General features: G+C 41.1%; 1 protein-coding gene across 1 annotated transcript in view; it reads left to right on the top strand.

The window, feature by feature from the left end:
* Window positions 1-15,766, top strand: part of LOC131405801 (M1-specific T cell receptor alpha chain-like) — a 584,807-nt gene that overhangs the window by 305,677 nt on the left and 263,364 nt on the right. The gene's annotated exons all lie outside the window — the stretch shown is intronic.

Genomic DNA, 15,766 nt, shown 5'->3' with positions numbered 1-15,766 from the left:
TAGTTGGATTTTTATTATCTCCTTTATGTTTTTGGTTATGTCTACCTTGAGAAGTTTTCTTTCATAATCCAAAAATATACTATATGTTATATATTTATTCAAGAAAAGTAATAGACCTGGAGGAAGAGGCAGAAGGGCACACACAGACAGCAGGTGACATGACTAAGCTTGCATGTGCAGAAACCCCATTTCCGGCTCTGCAGCAGCAAGGCCACAGGACCACTCAGCTCCAGTGACACATCAAAAGCCTGTCAGGTGGCCGGCAGAACAAGAGCCATTTCACCAATGGTAAGAGCCCCAAGGATGCAGCCCGGACCGCTTGCTCTCTTGTGCACAGTCTTGGGTTCATCTGCTTTGGTAGGGAGCCCGCCAACCCTGCAGCCGCGGCCTGAGGAGGAAGGGTTGGGAGAGAAGTTGGAATAGAACTGGACTGTGCTTTTCTCCACTTTATTTCCTGAGTCAAAACCTGGCTATTTGTGATGGTTTTCTTGTGAGCAATGTCATCAGATAAGTCATTTTTTTCTTCTTTTCTACAGGTTCCAGCAATTCCAGAGCATCAATCAACCTATAAATGTAGTGTATACACAAGAGGGAGAATCTGTGACCTCGGACTGCAAAATCACAGTCAGTTTTACCAGCTATGTAGTGTACTGGTATCGACAGCTTTCCAGTGGAGAGATGACACACATCATTCATCTACGTTCTGATAACAAGAACTCAAGGGAAGGACAATATTCTATGGTGTTTCAGAAATCAGAGGTCAAGTTCACCATCTCAGACTTGACACATGGTGACTCAGCCATCTATTTCTGTGCTGTCACGGAATGCTGCTGCCACAATGAGGGTAGTGATGAGAAGAGCCTTACAAAAAACCTGAGGGTTCAGCACAAACCAGCTAGCTGCTCCAAGAGCCTAGGAAAGAACAACCTATAGCACAGGAAGAGGGTAGACAGAAGGCATGGTGAGTGGCAGAGTGGGTCTAGAGAGGAAGCTAATGAATGTTCTAGCAATAATCTTTCCACATTTGATATCAAAGAAAGAGTTGTGGTTACAAGACCTCAACTTCAAGAGCATTTTCATCTCTGATTCTGGTGCCTAAGGATGATAGCATAGCCAACTGAGGTGTGCATCTGTCATTACTGCCTACCCAACATCCATCCCCCTCTTTGGTGACAATGCCTTGCTTTTCCCTGGATAGCCAAGCCTCCCCTCCTCCTACCCCAGGTTTGGGGTGAGGTTTGGATGAAGCTGACCCCACCCTTGGGCCCCTGGCCAAATAGCATAGTTCATCTCTCTGACCACAATGATTGGTTCAAGAATGGGTACATGGCTCAAGCCCACATCTCAAAACCTAATATGGAACTATTGGGAATGCTGTTGGGTGTATAAGAGGCTAGGATGTAAACCTAGAGCTGCCAGCAGCCCTTTTCCCACCACAAGGGAAGAGCAGGATCCTGAAAAGAGAGAGTGAAACCGAATTCCCTTAACATTGTTTGAGGCCCTGGCCCCTGCTGTGATTAGAGGAGATAGACCTGGGATTTTCGGTTGTGCACCCCAGCTGCCTTAGTCTGGGTTCCTCCAGAAGCAGACAAGGATTCAGGTGCAAGTGGTTTGGTTGGGAGGTGATCCCAGGATGCATGGCAGGGGCATAAGAGAGAGTGACAGGAAGGGAAGTCAGCCAATAAAGGGTGTGTGTTATCAAGCCAGCTGTCACCGTGGGCACCTGGGGTATAATCCTGCCAGGGAATCTCTGGGAACCAGTGTGAACACTTGCCTCAACTTATCCCACCTGAAAGTCAAAGGAGCCAAGGTATTGATACCCCAAATCCTGTGTGTCATTGGTCAAGGACAGCCCCTGGGAGTGTTAATTCCCCAGCACTTAGCAGGCTGTAGCAGTAAGAGAAAGCCCTTAGGCAAAGAAACTCAAGTGCTGGCAGGAGGAAATCTGCAGGGTGCGCTGAAGTGAAGTGAAGCACAAGAGGATCTGGGTGGGACACCAACAATGCAACACAAGTAATTTCTTTTTCTTTCTTAAGCTATTTTAAGTTGGGTTTGCTATCAAAAGAGACCTAACTAAAAACACTAATAAAAATAACATTGGGTAAAATGAACTAACCAAACAAAATACTTTAAAATTACTTTTTTTATTTTTGGTTTGCTCCAGTTCAAAAAGGATCTAGCTACTCAAACTGTTTAGATTAGAGCAATTGTTCAGCTCTTTCCTCCCACATCACCCAGTGTGCTAAGGAGGAGGGACAAATTGAACACTTCTACCTACATTACTACACTGGGCATATAACTGTTCTCTCCCCTTTCAAACTCTTCCTGCTCAGGTTCACCTGCTCAGTGCTACCAGATCAATCACCCTAAAGTGTTCCTCCAAAGAATCTTGACTGCTCAAAACTCCAGATTTCCTCTAAGACTGCGCTTCTCCCAACTCCACAATTCTGCCCCTGCTATTTGCTTCTCCTGCAATGTGTTTCCTCCCCATTTCTACCTTTGGAGGCCACCATCTTTCAAAACCTATGTCACATCTTTCTCTCCCTTGATGCTTTTGAGGATACCCCAGGAGCAATGAACATCCCTAAATCCCATACCTTGGTTTCTAGTTCCATTTTACAAGAAAAGGGACCAGAGCTCCTTGGAGAAATGGCTGATTCTAGGGCTGGAGCAGGGAATATGCAAGATAAGCCTGGAGCACCCTATAGAGCTGGAAAAAAAAAAAGATGGAGCTGTGTCGAAGGGACAGAGGAGCCAACTGAAAAAGCTCCCTGTGACTAAAGCTGGAACAATTTGAGCAATACAATAAAGTAGTAGTGTTGAGTAATAACCCAAAGTATAAAATAAATATTCATGAGTCACTGATATAAAGAAATTATTGAATAAGTAAATAAGGGAGAATAGACACATCTCCCATGCTGAAGAATTCTAAACAATTTATGTAGACACTCCACACTCAAGGAAGTGGAGCGTAACTCCCCACTCCTTAAGTGTGGGCTGTGCATAGTGACTTCCTTTCAAAGAGGAAAGGGTGAAAAAAGAGTAACTTGACAGTGGAGAAATCTGACAAACACTAGCTCAGCCAGATGATCACATCAATGTCAACAGAGATAAGTCATGTTGATAGCATGTCCCCTTGATATGATGTGATGAGAAATGGAAATTTACCTCTGTGTTCTACCTCCCAAAACCCATAATCCCAGTCTAATCATAAGGAAATCATCAGAGAAATCCCAATTGAGGGACATTCTACACAATACCCGACTAGTACTCCTCAAAAGTGTCAAGGTCATCAAAAATAATAAATGTCTGAGAAATAATCACAGCCAAGAGGAGCCTAAGGAGACATGATGGCTAAATGTAATGTGGTGGGATGCCTAGGTGGGATTCTGCAACAGAAAAAAGGCATTAGGTAAAATCTAAGTAAATCTAATAAAATATGAACTTTAGTTAATAACAGTGTATCAGTATTGGTTTATTACTTGTGGCAAATGTACCATTGTAAGATGTTTATAAGAAGGAAAACTGAGTGTGGAATACATGGAAATTATGTGTACTATCTTCACAACTTTTCTGTAAATTCCAAACTATTCTAAAATAAAAAGTTTATTTTAAAAACTTATAAAACTGTAAGTTTCATATGACCTAATTTTTGTGGAGGGAGAATTATAATTTTTATGTATAGCTATATCATTATATGTACAGTCATGTGTCGCTTAATGACAGGGATACATTCTAAGAAATGCATCATTAGGCGAGTTTGTCATTGTGTGACCATCATAGAGTGTACTTACACAAACCTAAATGGTATAGCCTGCTACATACCTAGGCTATATGGTACTAATCTTATGGGACCACCATCGTCTATGCAGTCAGTCATTGAGGGAAACATCCTTATCAATGCATGACTGTATGTTGAAAGAGTCTTGAACTGTGCCGGCCAATACATAGCCACTACATGTGGCTATTGAACACTTGGATTGTAGCTAGTCCAAATTGAGATGTGCTGTAAGTGTAAAATATACACCAGATTTCAAAGACTTAGTATGAAGAAAAGAATGTAAATAATCTCATTAATATTTTTTGTATTGACTATATGTTGAAATGATTTTTTTGGGTTTATTGGGTTAAATAAAATATATTACTAAAATTTATTTTATATATTTATTTATACTTTCAATGTGGCTACTAAAAAATTTAAAATTATGTATGTAGCTCACATTGTATTTCTATTGATAGCATTGGTGTAAAAAGATATACATGAAATGTTAACAATAGTTATTCCTTGTAGTGGAATTCAGGATAATGTTTTTAGCTTTCCTTTTTTCTAATTTTTCTTCAATAAATTTGTGTTCCTTGTATGAGAAAAAACTAATAAAAATAAAAAGTTATAAGAACTACTGCCGTGAAATGTCACACTAACTGATGAAAGTGCCAAGTAGAAATGTCAAACCATAGAGTCTTTTCATTAATTAATTATTCACTTGAATATATGTGTATATGTACATATATGTGAATATATATGTATATGTGAATGTATATATATATAGATATGTGAATATATGTGTGTGTGTGTATATATATATATATATATATATATATATATATATATATATATATATAGTATCCCATGTGCAAGGCACTGGGACAGGTGCTAGGAATGCAAGCACAAAAAAGATGAACCAAAATTATTTCCCTCAAAGAGTTCACAGTCTATTTGAGAAGTTAGGCTCATAAATATAAATAAGAACATGATATGGTGAGTGATATTATGACAATTCCTATAGAGTCGACTCTTCTCTCCTTCCTGTTTTATATGCTGCTGTTTTTCTGGCTCCAACCTTAGTCTACTTCTCTGCTGACACCATGATTGCAACTAACACCTCTATGCTAATAACTATTCTGCCTTTAACCTTGATTTTGCTCCAGACCTACATATATCCAACTGCCTTTTGGTCAGGTGACCCTTGGGCAATCTAAACAGTACAAGCCTAAACCCCATCATCACTTCACCTCCCCTACTCCAAGCTCTTCTACTTCTGTATTTCTTGTCTTAGTTAAGAACACCGCCTTGCCTCATGGCTCTGTATAAAAGGCAAATTTAAGTATTTTGCTTCACTTCTCAATATTCTTCAGACTTGGCATGACACATATGAAGTTCCTTAATCTACCAATCCCACCTCATCTCCTGGCACATGTCTTATTATCAGCATTGACCTTCTAGAAATACCAAACTACCAAACTCAGGAAAAACCATGACTTTTCACCCCCCTTTCCTTCACCCTTCCTTATATCCTTCCCTTTGCTTGGAACCCCAACCTCATCACCACCTCCTCCTCATGGTTCCCTGACACCTCCTCTCTGAAGCCTTCCTTCATCTTTCAGACAAATTTAAGGGGTCTCTCCTCTGGCTCCCTTTGAATTTTGCACACACCTCCAGAATAACAATTATCTTTTTATATTACCATGCCTGCTTCCTCTAGGATACTCTTTCTTGAGGGCAAGGATTATGTTTTATTCACCTTGATATCCCCAGCATTACACAGAACATGACAAATAGAATACTCTCTAGTTTACTGAATATTTCCTATCTATCTTCACCTTTCTCACTCTATTGTGGTCACACTTACCCCCTAGAATGGTCTAGATGTTCCTTGAATACCCCAAGCAGTCTTCCACTCCTGGGTCTTTGTACTGGAATATTCTTGCCCCAGATGGCTCCCTCCGTCACATCATTCAGTTCACTGCTCAAATGCCACCTCATTGAGAGGCTTTTCCTTCAATCCTATATAAGACAGTACCCATCCAGCCCGATCTCTCTTTCCCCTTACCCTGTCTCATTTTTCTCATGGCAATCATCATTAGCAGACATTGTATTATACATTCGTTGGTGTATTGCTGTCCATCTATCCAACAGAATATAAGCATTCAGTAACCCAGCGCTTTGTCTGAATTATTCAACAAATGAAACAAAGATCTGGCACATGTATAGATAAATAAATGATGTTATTTATCACCTAGACATGACACTGTCTCTCTGACTTTCATTTCCCCTTTATCTGCTTTTATTCTCATCAAGCCATAAATTTGGGGCAAAAAAGGATTGAGACACAAAACTCAAAGTACTGTCAAGTATGATAAGGCTGAGCAAACAATAATATTATAACTCAAAAAAGGAACAACAATTCAGCTAACTATATGTTAAATTTGTTTCAAGAATCTATTTTGTTTTATCTTCTAATTCATTTATTCAACAAATATTTATATCACATTTATCATGAGTTCTTTTTGAAAAGTGAAAAGCTGTCTCTTATTGTATCACTGTTTACAGTTTACACGTTTATGGTTTCTGACACTTACTTCAATGTATCCTCATAAACAATTCTTTGAGATAAGCAAGTCTTATGAAGAATGAGTTGGTTACCAGATTAAGGATCACTGGTTGTGAAAATTTTGAGCTAGGAAAGTATTCCATCATTTTATTGTTGATACAACTATGTAGAGACACCCATTATCAATCTATCTATTTCACCTCAGAGAGCTATAATACGCACATTGTCCATCATTACCAGTACATTAATTGTCTCTTCTGGGATTCCCAGCCTGCTCTTAGCTTCAGTGTTAATATGAATATTTCACAGTAGAATGTACAAACGTTGAGGATAGGCGTAACATCTTCTCTGTTTCTTCTACTTATGCTAAGGCTCTGCACATACCATGGGTTCTCCATAAACATTTATCAGTAAGGAGAATAGTTATTAATGTAAGAATTTCTCTATTCAGAAAGTATTGAAGGCAACTGTGGCAAGTAGTCTCCAAAGATGGCTCTCCAATGACTCATGCCTCTCAGTATTCAGACTCATGTGGTCCCCTCCCCTTGAGTCTGGACTGGCTCTGTGATTGACTGTAACCAGTAGAATGCAGTAGAAGTGAGGTTATGTGACTTCTGATGCTCTGTCAGACGCAGCATTGCAGTTTCTCTCTTGGACTCTTGGAATACTCGCTCTGAGGGAAGGCAGTGGCCCTATAAGCCATTCAAGTACTCTGATACTACCAGGCTGTGAGGAAGCCCAGGCAAGCCAAACAGAGAGGGAGATGCCTAGTCAGCCCTCAGCTATTCCAGCCACCCCATCCTAAGATCCATCACATGAGTGTAGAAGCCACAGGGGATGTCATGCCCAGCTGAGCCTTCAGATGACTTCAATCCTGCTAACATCAGACATATACACAGGAGAGACACCCCTACCACCACTGTGCAAGAACCACACAGCTGAGCCCACTCAACCCACAGAACTTTAAGAGATGATAATAAAGTGTTGTTTTAAGGCATCTAAGTTTGGGGTGGCTTGTTGCATAGCAGCCGTAAACTGTGGTTTTATGAGACCCTTGTTGTGTTCCCCAGGAAGAAAGCATCTATTTGGGGGACGAGGACCTCCAATCCTGCAGAATACAAAATTGTGGGACCAGGAAGCACAAAATCCCTCTTTGGTCATCGATAGTGAAAGTAAGTGAGGTCACGCCTCCTTCTGTCTATTGTTTCCCAGACCCATGTATTCTTCCTACTGGGGGCACAGGGCCATAGAGTAGCCTGATTTATGCATATACTGCATCTAGAAAGATACCACCCCATCTTTGTAAAGTATTGTCTTTGGTTATCATTTCAGCTTTAGTAGGCCATTCCAGCACTGTATGAAGTTGGCTGATTCCAGAAATTGTGGTATCTGATTCAACTGTGGTCATAGGCCCTACACCTCCTGTACCTCCTTTGCTGTGAAGTGAGTCCCCTGATTGGGTGCTATGTTGTGTGGGAATCTATGTTTGTGGACCAGGCTTTCCCTCAGGCCATGGACAATAATGCTGGCTGAGGCTCTGCAGGCAGAAAAGGCAAACCATACCTGGAATGGGTATCTAACCCTATAACAGTGAACGAGTGACCCTTCAAGGATGCAAGGAGGCCTATGTAGTTGATTTGCCTCCACGTGGCTGGTGATGTACTGGGGGGATATCGTCATGTCAAGATTTAGTACTAATCTCTGTTGCTGGGAGGTTGGAAAATCAGAGGCAATAGTGGTTATCCCAGCCTTGATAAGTAAGAGTCCATGCTGTTGGGCCCACGCATAGACTCCATAGCCATTCATGGCATAGACATGCTATTCATATGCTCATCATGCCAGTTCCAGTAGGCTGATGAGGAAGGCCAGCTAGCATCAGTTGGTGGAGTCTTTTTGCCTACTTGGTTATTCAGGGCTGAAGTCATTTTACTACTTACTTGTTTTCTGCCCCATCCATGGTAGATGCTTTCTGGTGGGTGTTAAGATGTAACATAAAAATCTTCACATTCACTCTCTACTCCCATATATCCATCCACATGCCTGTACTCTAGACATCCTTCACTTTAATCTTCCAACTCTTTTCCTTCCAGAGCCCTGACCAGTCAGTCACCGGTCACTGTCCATGAATATATTTATGTTCTCACCTCAGGCCACTTTTCTTTCCACACAAAATGTGGATTACCAGTGCACTGCTCACACCTCCACATATTGGGAAGATTTTCTCTCTCCACTGTCTCTCAAGGCCACCCCTGAATATAGTGCTATAATGCACTTGCTGTACATTTTTGGCTTGGACACACATACCAAGTGAATCTATCTATAAATTAAGCTCAGGCTTTTTCTTTCTCCTTCAGCTGATCATATGCCCTGCCCAATACAACCAACCACAGATGAAAGACATCGGGGTGGGGGAGGGGGGCGGGACCGGTGCTATCGTGGTGCATGCTCTGGAAGGTCTGGGCTACCTGCTCATGAAATTTACTTATGAACTCTGGTCCAGATTTGGTTCAATTCTACATGTATTATTTCCATTTTACAATGGACTGGTGCTAGGTCCATTCAATTTTATGACTTAGCAGGTACAAAAGCCTGGCTCATAAGGGTTCAGAGTAAAAATCCAGAGGGGCATCCATCCAGATATCTCCATCCCATGTCTCGGGGTTCCAGAGTTTCCCAACCAGGGCCCTATTACCATAGCACAACAGATCTTCCTTGGCTGAGCATTTAAACCCATCTGAAGCTCTGAGACGCTATCAAATCCTGTGCTCAGCTGTGTCTGCCCTTCTTCTGTAGGAGATAAGGGACTCTTAGTAAGCTATCAAAGATAGCTGGCTCTCAGTTTCTCATTATTCCTTTTCAGGGTTTTAATACAATTTAGTAATAACCAGTGAACTTGTCTTCCTTGTAGGCACTGTTCACCCCATATCTTTCAAATGCCTAAATCATTGCATCTGCAAGGGAATTCTCTTCCACCAAGTTTTCCTTACCGGCATAACCACCAGTGAAATCTTCAGCAATTGGGCCTCCACCCTGTGCTTGGGACTCTTGATGCCCCAAATATCACTAGGGATGCGTTTTGCCTGTGGGGGTCCCCTTTGCCTGTGGAGTGGAAAGCCAGTTCCAAGCCCCACCTGTTTTCTTTAACAATTCTTGATACCAACTGTATTAGTTTGATTCCTCCAAAAAAACATATGCCAAGACAGGATTACACATGCAAGAGGTTTATTGGAGGAAACACCTATGAAGAATAAAGGGATAGGGTCTGGAGTAGAAAGGGAGGACCTTCAGACTATTCAGATCCAGATCCGCCTCCTGTAAAAAGAGAGGAGCAAGAAAGGAGCATTGGACACAGAGAGTTTCAGTCTGCAGCATGGTTCTAGGAAAGTTTCCACCAGGCCAATGGGGAGTATGAATGCCAAAGTTGCCCATTAGAGGAGTCCTACATCCTGCAAGAATGGGCTAGCATGAGTAACCCTAGCACTCAATCATTGGCTGGAAGTAGCTTGCACTTTGAGGTCCCGGTGCAAATGCAATGGTAGATCCAGAGGGATGATACATGAAGCTATCAGTCAACTATGCCCCCATGTAGGTTCTCTTGAAGGAGATCTGAGTGGCATATTTCCATGGATGCCACACATGACACATTAGGAGTGCAATCTTAGTCTCTGCTCTTGGCAGATTGAACACGCAATAGTGGCTGTAGCCAGACAGGCCTCGATTAGTGGAAGTCCATGTTCTTGACCCTACACATAACCCTTTGCCGTGCCACTTAGTCTGTCAACCCATTGGGCAAGGACAAAGTTGTCTAGTAAAAGAGGTTGACTTCTATAAAACAGATCATTCTATCCACCTAAATATTAATATCCTCCTCTTATAAGGTTGCCTTTTGGTGAGAATTCACATGAGACACAAATATTTCTACGCTCTGTAACCATTCTGAGACCTCTATCCATATACCTCTACCCCAGATTTCTATGTCACCAGTTATCCAATTGTGTTCAATAAAAGCAGGATTTCCTTTCATCACTGTCCTTTAAGCCCACCCATGAGTGGGATGGCAGTATTACAGATGTAGAGTTTTGGGTGGTGCTAGCACATTGTGCAGAACAGTCTACAAACCAGGCCTAGTATTTTTTCCTCAGTCAACTGGTCATAAGGAACTCTTGATGACCCCATAGGTGCAAGCTGAAAAAGATGAGGCAGTGTAGCAGAATTAGGAGCCATAGTAATTGAGCCGCTTACTAATACCATTGACATGTGCCTTCAAGAAATGCTCAAGCCTCATCTTATGCATACCCATACTTCTATGCATACCCAAATTTATGGTTTTGTGGGTCAAGTAACACCCACTTCATGATGGGCATTTCAGGTCACATGGTAACTTGGTGGTCCATGGTCAAATACTTAGTCTCTAGTAAGTCCCAGTAAAAAGCAAAGAACTACTTCTCAAAAGGAGCATATCTGCAGAGCATGGTATGGCTTTGCTCCCAGATCCTAAAGGTCTGCTCTACAATTCAACTAAGAGGCCTGCCAAAGGCTCAATAGACATGTTAAGCACCATTGAATTGGCTGTCATATGACCAAAGTGGAGGGAAGCTTGCATAGCAGCCTGGACCTGTTGCAGAACCTTCACTTTTTCTAGACCCTAATCAAAATTGGAAGCCTTTTACATGACTCAGTAAATAGGCTTAGGCTATCACAACACACACAGATAATGTATATATTGCCTCCAAAATCCAGTGAGGCACACTAGGCATTGTGACTCTTTCTTAATGGTAGGAGGGACCAGATGTAGCAACTTGACCTTCACCTTGGAAGACATATCTCATCTTGTCCCAGACGTGGAAACCCAAGGAAGTTCATTGAAGGAGTAAACCCCTAGATTTTGGGGAGATTTGTTTCCCACCCTCTGGCATATATGGGTCTTACCAAGATGTCTAAAGTAGTTGCTATTTCATGCTCCCTTGGTCCTTCAAGGTAGTGGATCCATGTGATGTCTTGTGGAAAGGAAAGGCAATCAATTTTCTGTGGAATAGAATAGGATGGAGTTGGAGAGTTGATATATCCCTGAGGTGAAACAATGAAGGTGTATTGTTGGCCCTTCCACATGGAAAAAAACATGCTTCAGCTAGTCTCTGCTAACAGGTATACAGACAGAAAAATGATTTTCCACATCAATACCCAAATCAAATGTCAAAGAATTTGTTGATTTACTCTAGCAATGAAACCACATCTGGAACAGCAGCTGCAATTATATTCACCATCTGATTAATTTTACAGTAATCCTTTGTCATTCTTCAAAAGCCATGTATCTTTAGGCCAAACAGATGAGTTCAATGGAGATGTGTTGGAAATCACCAACCCTGCATCTTTTACGTCCGTTGTGGAGGCACTATCTCTACAGTTTCTCCAGGAATGCAGCATTACTTTGGATTTACTATTTTTGAATATAGAGGCAGTTCTAATGTCTTCTACTTGTCCTCACTCCACAGATCAGATAACCAATATATGATTCTGCTGTTTGCTGAGTGTGTCTCTTTCAGTTAAGCATTCTAGAACTTGGGAAATAATCATGGAGTAAGTTCACAGCCCAGTCGGATACACTATGAGATGGACCTGAGCCAAAATACCACTAATCATTCAGCATCAATAAGCCCCTACTCTGATAAGTAGACAAAAGCGTCATATTGGGTGTCCAAGACTTAGTATCACGTCCCATCCAGTGTTCAGAAATTGCCAAAAGTTTGGTTATTTCCCCTTTCCCAATGCACTATTACCTTGGTAAGTGGCTCCAGGTCTTTTGGGCAAAGGGAAGAAGGAAAAATTACAGTATAAACTTTTGGCCACTTAAATATAAATTAGAAAAATCTTGCAATTCTTTTGGCAGATATGACACCTCATTATTTTGTACTTGTCCCCATGGGACCTGCCCAGACTTGAGTCTGGTTACAGATAAAGAAGCAATGAAAGGTGTTGGGGTAGATCTTGAGGAGTCTAGGCAATTCCCCACAGGATAGGTCATCACAGGTTCTTCAAGTAAGGGGGTCTAAACTCTTCAGACCGGGAAGGAAAGTCATCTTCTGCAGGCAAAGGAGACTGGGCCTTCAAGGCCTCAGTGTCATCAGAATCTGCCCACACGTGGCCATCTCAATTTTCAGGATCCTAACTCTATCCCAATCAATGCCCTAATTTTAATTATAAGACATCTTGCATTAACTTGGTATTTTAATCCAGCTACCCACAAGATTAGTCTTTGGGTTTGGTTTTCAGAAATTTTGTTATTTCTGTATCCTGCAGCTACAAGAAATAAGGATTTCCTTCAAGGCAGTCACAGAGACTTTCCAGTTCCTTCCCTGGACCTTAGGCTAAGAATGTATTGCCCTGACTTCATTATTTTCTTTCTCCAATTTCCTTGTGGCACTTAGAAGCAACCCACAATCCTTATACTCTTTATTTCTACTAACTTGTTCAATGACAACAGCTGCCTGGTAACCTACCACCTTTCCTTCTATAGGCCCCTGATGTCAGGGACTATTCATGTCCTATTTACTGTTGACAATGGGGTCACTAATGCCTAGTCAAATCAGAGAATCAATACCAACTTCCCATCCTTACGGTTCTGTTCCTCTGAATCAGTTCCAGGAACATTAGTCGCATCGCTTAGGTGTCAGCCAGGTTAGCAGAACCACTGTGAATGATACAGAATAAAGGAATAAGGATTCATTATAGGAATTAGACCCTACAAACGCAAGAACGAGCTGGAGAAGTGAAGGTCTGGAAGAGGGAGTCAGAGCATCAGAAAGACGGTTATTAACATGCCTGTCTGAAGCAGCAGCACAGAGGGATGAGTGGGGATTGAAAGAAACCCCAAGTACTTTCAGCCACCAAAGTGGGACTGTGAAGAGGAGCTCACTGAGAGGTATACCGACAGCTGTTACCTCTGTGTAGCTACCCCCTTTGTGGATCCACAGCCAAGCATCTGGTGATGGGTCTGGGGTCACTGTTGGTCAGCAGGGCCAAGAGTCAGAAAGATTAGCTAGGCATAGAAAGGAGGAGAACAAGGACTATACGGGACCTACCTGGTACCTCTGTGTCTATCACTGTACCTGACCACAGTGACCTTCTAAGAGGAATTGTTACTGCTTCGCTTCTGCCTGCCAAATTGCATACAATTTTCTCTTTTGGCCAACTCTAATGCAGAACTACACGTGGAAGGGGATCCTGGAAAACACAATTGTCTGCTTAACCAAGTTGACCAGCACAATGTAGCACTCCTAAAGTGCCTGTCCTTATCCCGGATCCCAGAAGACAGTGAATATGGGCAGAGAGAAAGTGCAGAAATCCCTGGGGGCTCACTGGTGATCACATGACTGCAACTGACCTGGAATTTGGCAGATTCCTAGAACTGGTATTCAGGACTCACAAGGAATTTTCCTCTCAAAGATGAGAACGTCATTCTGGAGTCAGCGAAACACTATAGGGTATGATGAACTAAAGGCTCATTTCCTGTCTCAGACTCAGTCTTCCTGAATGGGGTGAACACCAGAGGAGAGTGGACAGGGTCTTTGGGATCCACAAACTCTAAAATGCAAAGAACTTTATTGCGAACTGTTTTACACAGATAGTGCTTGCCTTCCAGTGACTCAGGCAGGACCTTGTCAAAGGAGAGAAAGAGAAATGGAGTGAAAATTCCTAATGCAGCTCAGGAAAGAGGCTTCCCTCCTCTCATGATTGCACATTGTGATTCCCCAGCTCAAAGTCCCAGCCACCTCCCTCTGTGCAATAGTCACACAGTGTTCCCCAGCACCTGCCTCCTGCACCTAAATTCTGTGACATGGACTCCAGCCTTGTTTCCTGCCAGTGACTCTGGCTGTAGTGGTGGAACCAGAGAACAGAGGGGAGAACTCTCTGTAAAAGGAAACTCAAGAGTTCCCAGCACCTCTGCAATGTTTCTCAACTTGAGTCAGATACGTCTCCTTTAAAGAACAGATAATTTTCACAGACCCCGGTGTTAACCACATTGCTTTTAACGTAATGTTATTTAAAAGTGTAGAAACATAAAATGGTGTCTAAACTCTATGTGTTTATTGTTCTTATACTAACTATAAAAAAATACAAGTTAAACATGTATAAAACTTCAAAACAGATAAAACTTTAATGATTTTAATTTAATATAATAAATGATGTTTTGCTGAATCTAAATCATCAATTTTGAACTGAATTGATGAAAAATACATGTGTGGTGTTGGGTTTTACTTATCATCTTGATTCTTCTGATTTTGTGCATGACTTTCATCATAATTTTTTCTTTGTTCAAAAATAAATTCATATTGAGTTGTTAATCCGTTCATTTGATGGGCCAATCAATTAACTATGCACCAACAGTACAATATTGAAAGAAATGTTTTTAACTTTTAATGAAACATCCTTTATTACATAATCACTACTATACCTATTGCTAATCAACTGTAGCTAAATGATTTATACAAAAGATGAGATCCACACAGAATACCAGTGTGAATGGTGAGTCTAGGTCTGATCATACATCAAATTTTACATGCTTATAGCATCCGATTTCTGATGATCCCATTTTCCCATAATTGTTTTCTATTCATTTTACCTAACATCATTTGACCTTCGTTTAGTCATATTCATTTACTAATATTACTCAGAAAGCAAAGGAGGGAATTAGAGTCTTATGGCAGTATATGTTTATAAGATCATCATTAAGCTAAGCCTCAACATGAGTCAGTTACATTTTATAAGAAATATGTATTCCTTACAATCTTGCATAATTCAAGACTGATTTTTCCATGGGAAAAAAGTATGGGGAATTGGTTTATAGAGCCCATATATCTACAACTTTGCAGCATATTTCTGTTTTGATGTTGCTCTTTATTTTCTTAACATTATCTATAATATTTAGCAACTGCTATTCTTTAAGTTAATGATAAAGCATATTAAGGCAGTTGTTTGGTTTTCTTCATGGCCCTGAAATATAATTAACATCTGTTTAAAAGGTATGTATTCGGGTGCACGTTTTTCACCATGAGCTTTGGTTCTGACTCTTTTTTTTTTTTTTTTTTTTAATTTTTTGTTTATTGCAGTAACATTGGTTTATAACATTGTAAAAATTTCAGGTGTACATCATTGTCCTTCTATTTCTGCATGGACAACATCATGTTCACCACCAAAATACTAATTACAACCCATCACCACACACATGTACCGAATTATCCCTTTCACCCTCCTCCCTCCCCCGTTCCCCTCTGGTAACCACCAATCCAATCTCTGTCCCTATGTGTTTGTTTATTGTTGTTATTATCTACTACTTAATGAAGGAAATCATACGGTATTTGACCTTCTCCCTCTGACTTATTTCACTTTGCATTATACCCTCAATGTCCATCCATGTTGTCACAAATGCCTGGATT

The sequence above is a fragment of the Diceros bicornis genome, chromosome 5 (genome assembly GCF_020826845.1).
Source record: "Diceros bicornis minor isolate mBicDic1 chromosome 5, mDicBic1.mat.cur, whole genome shotgun sequence".
NCBI lineage: Eukaryota > Metazoa > Chordata > Mammalia > Perissodactyla > Rhinocerotidae > Diceros > Diceros bicornis.
This window is presented reverse-complemented; position numbering and strand designations above follow the sequence as displayed.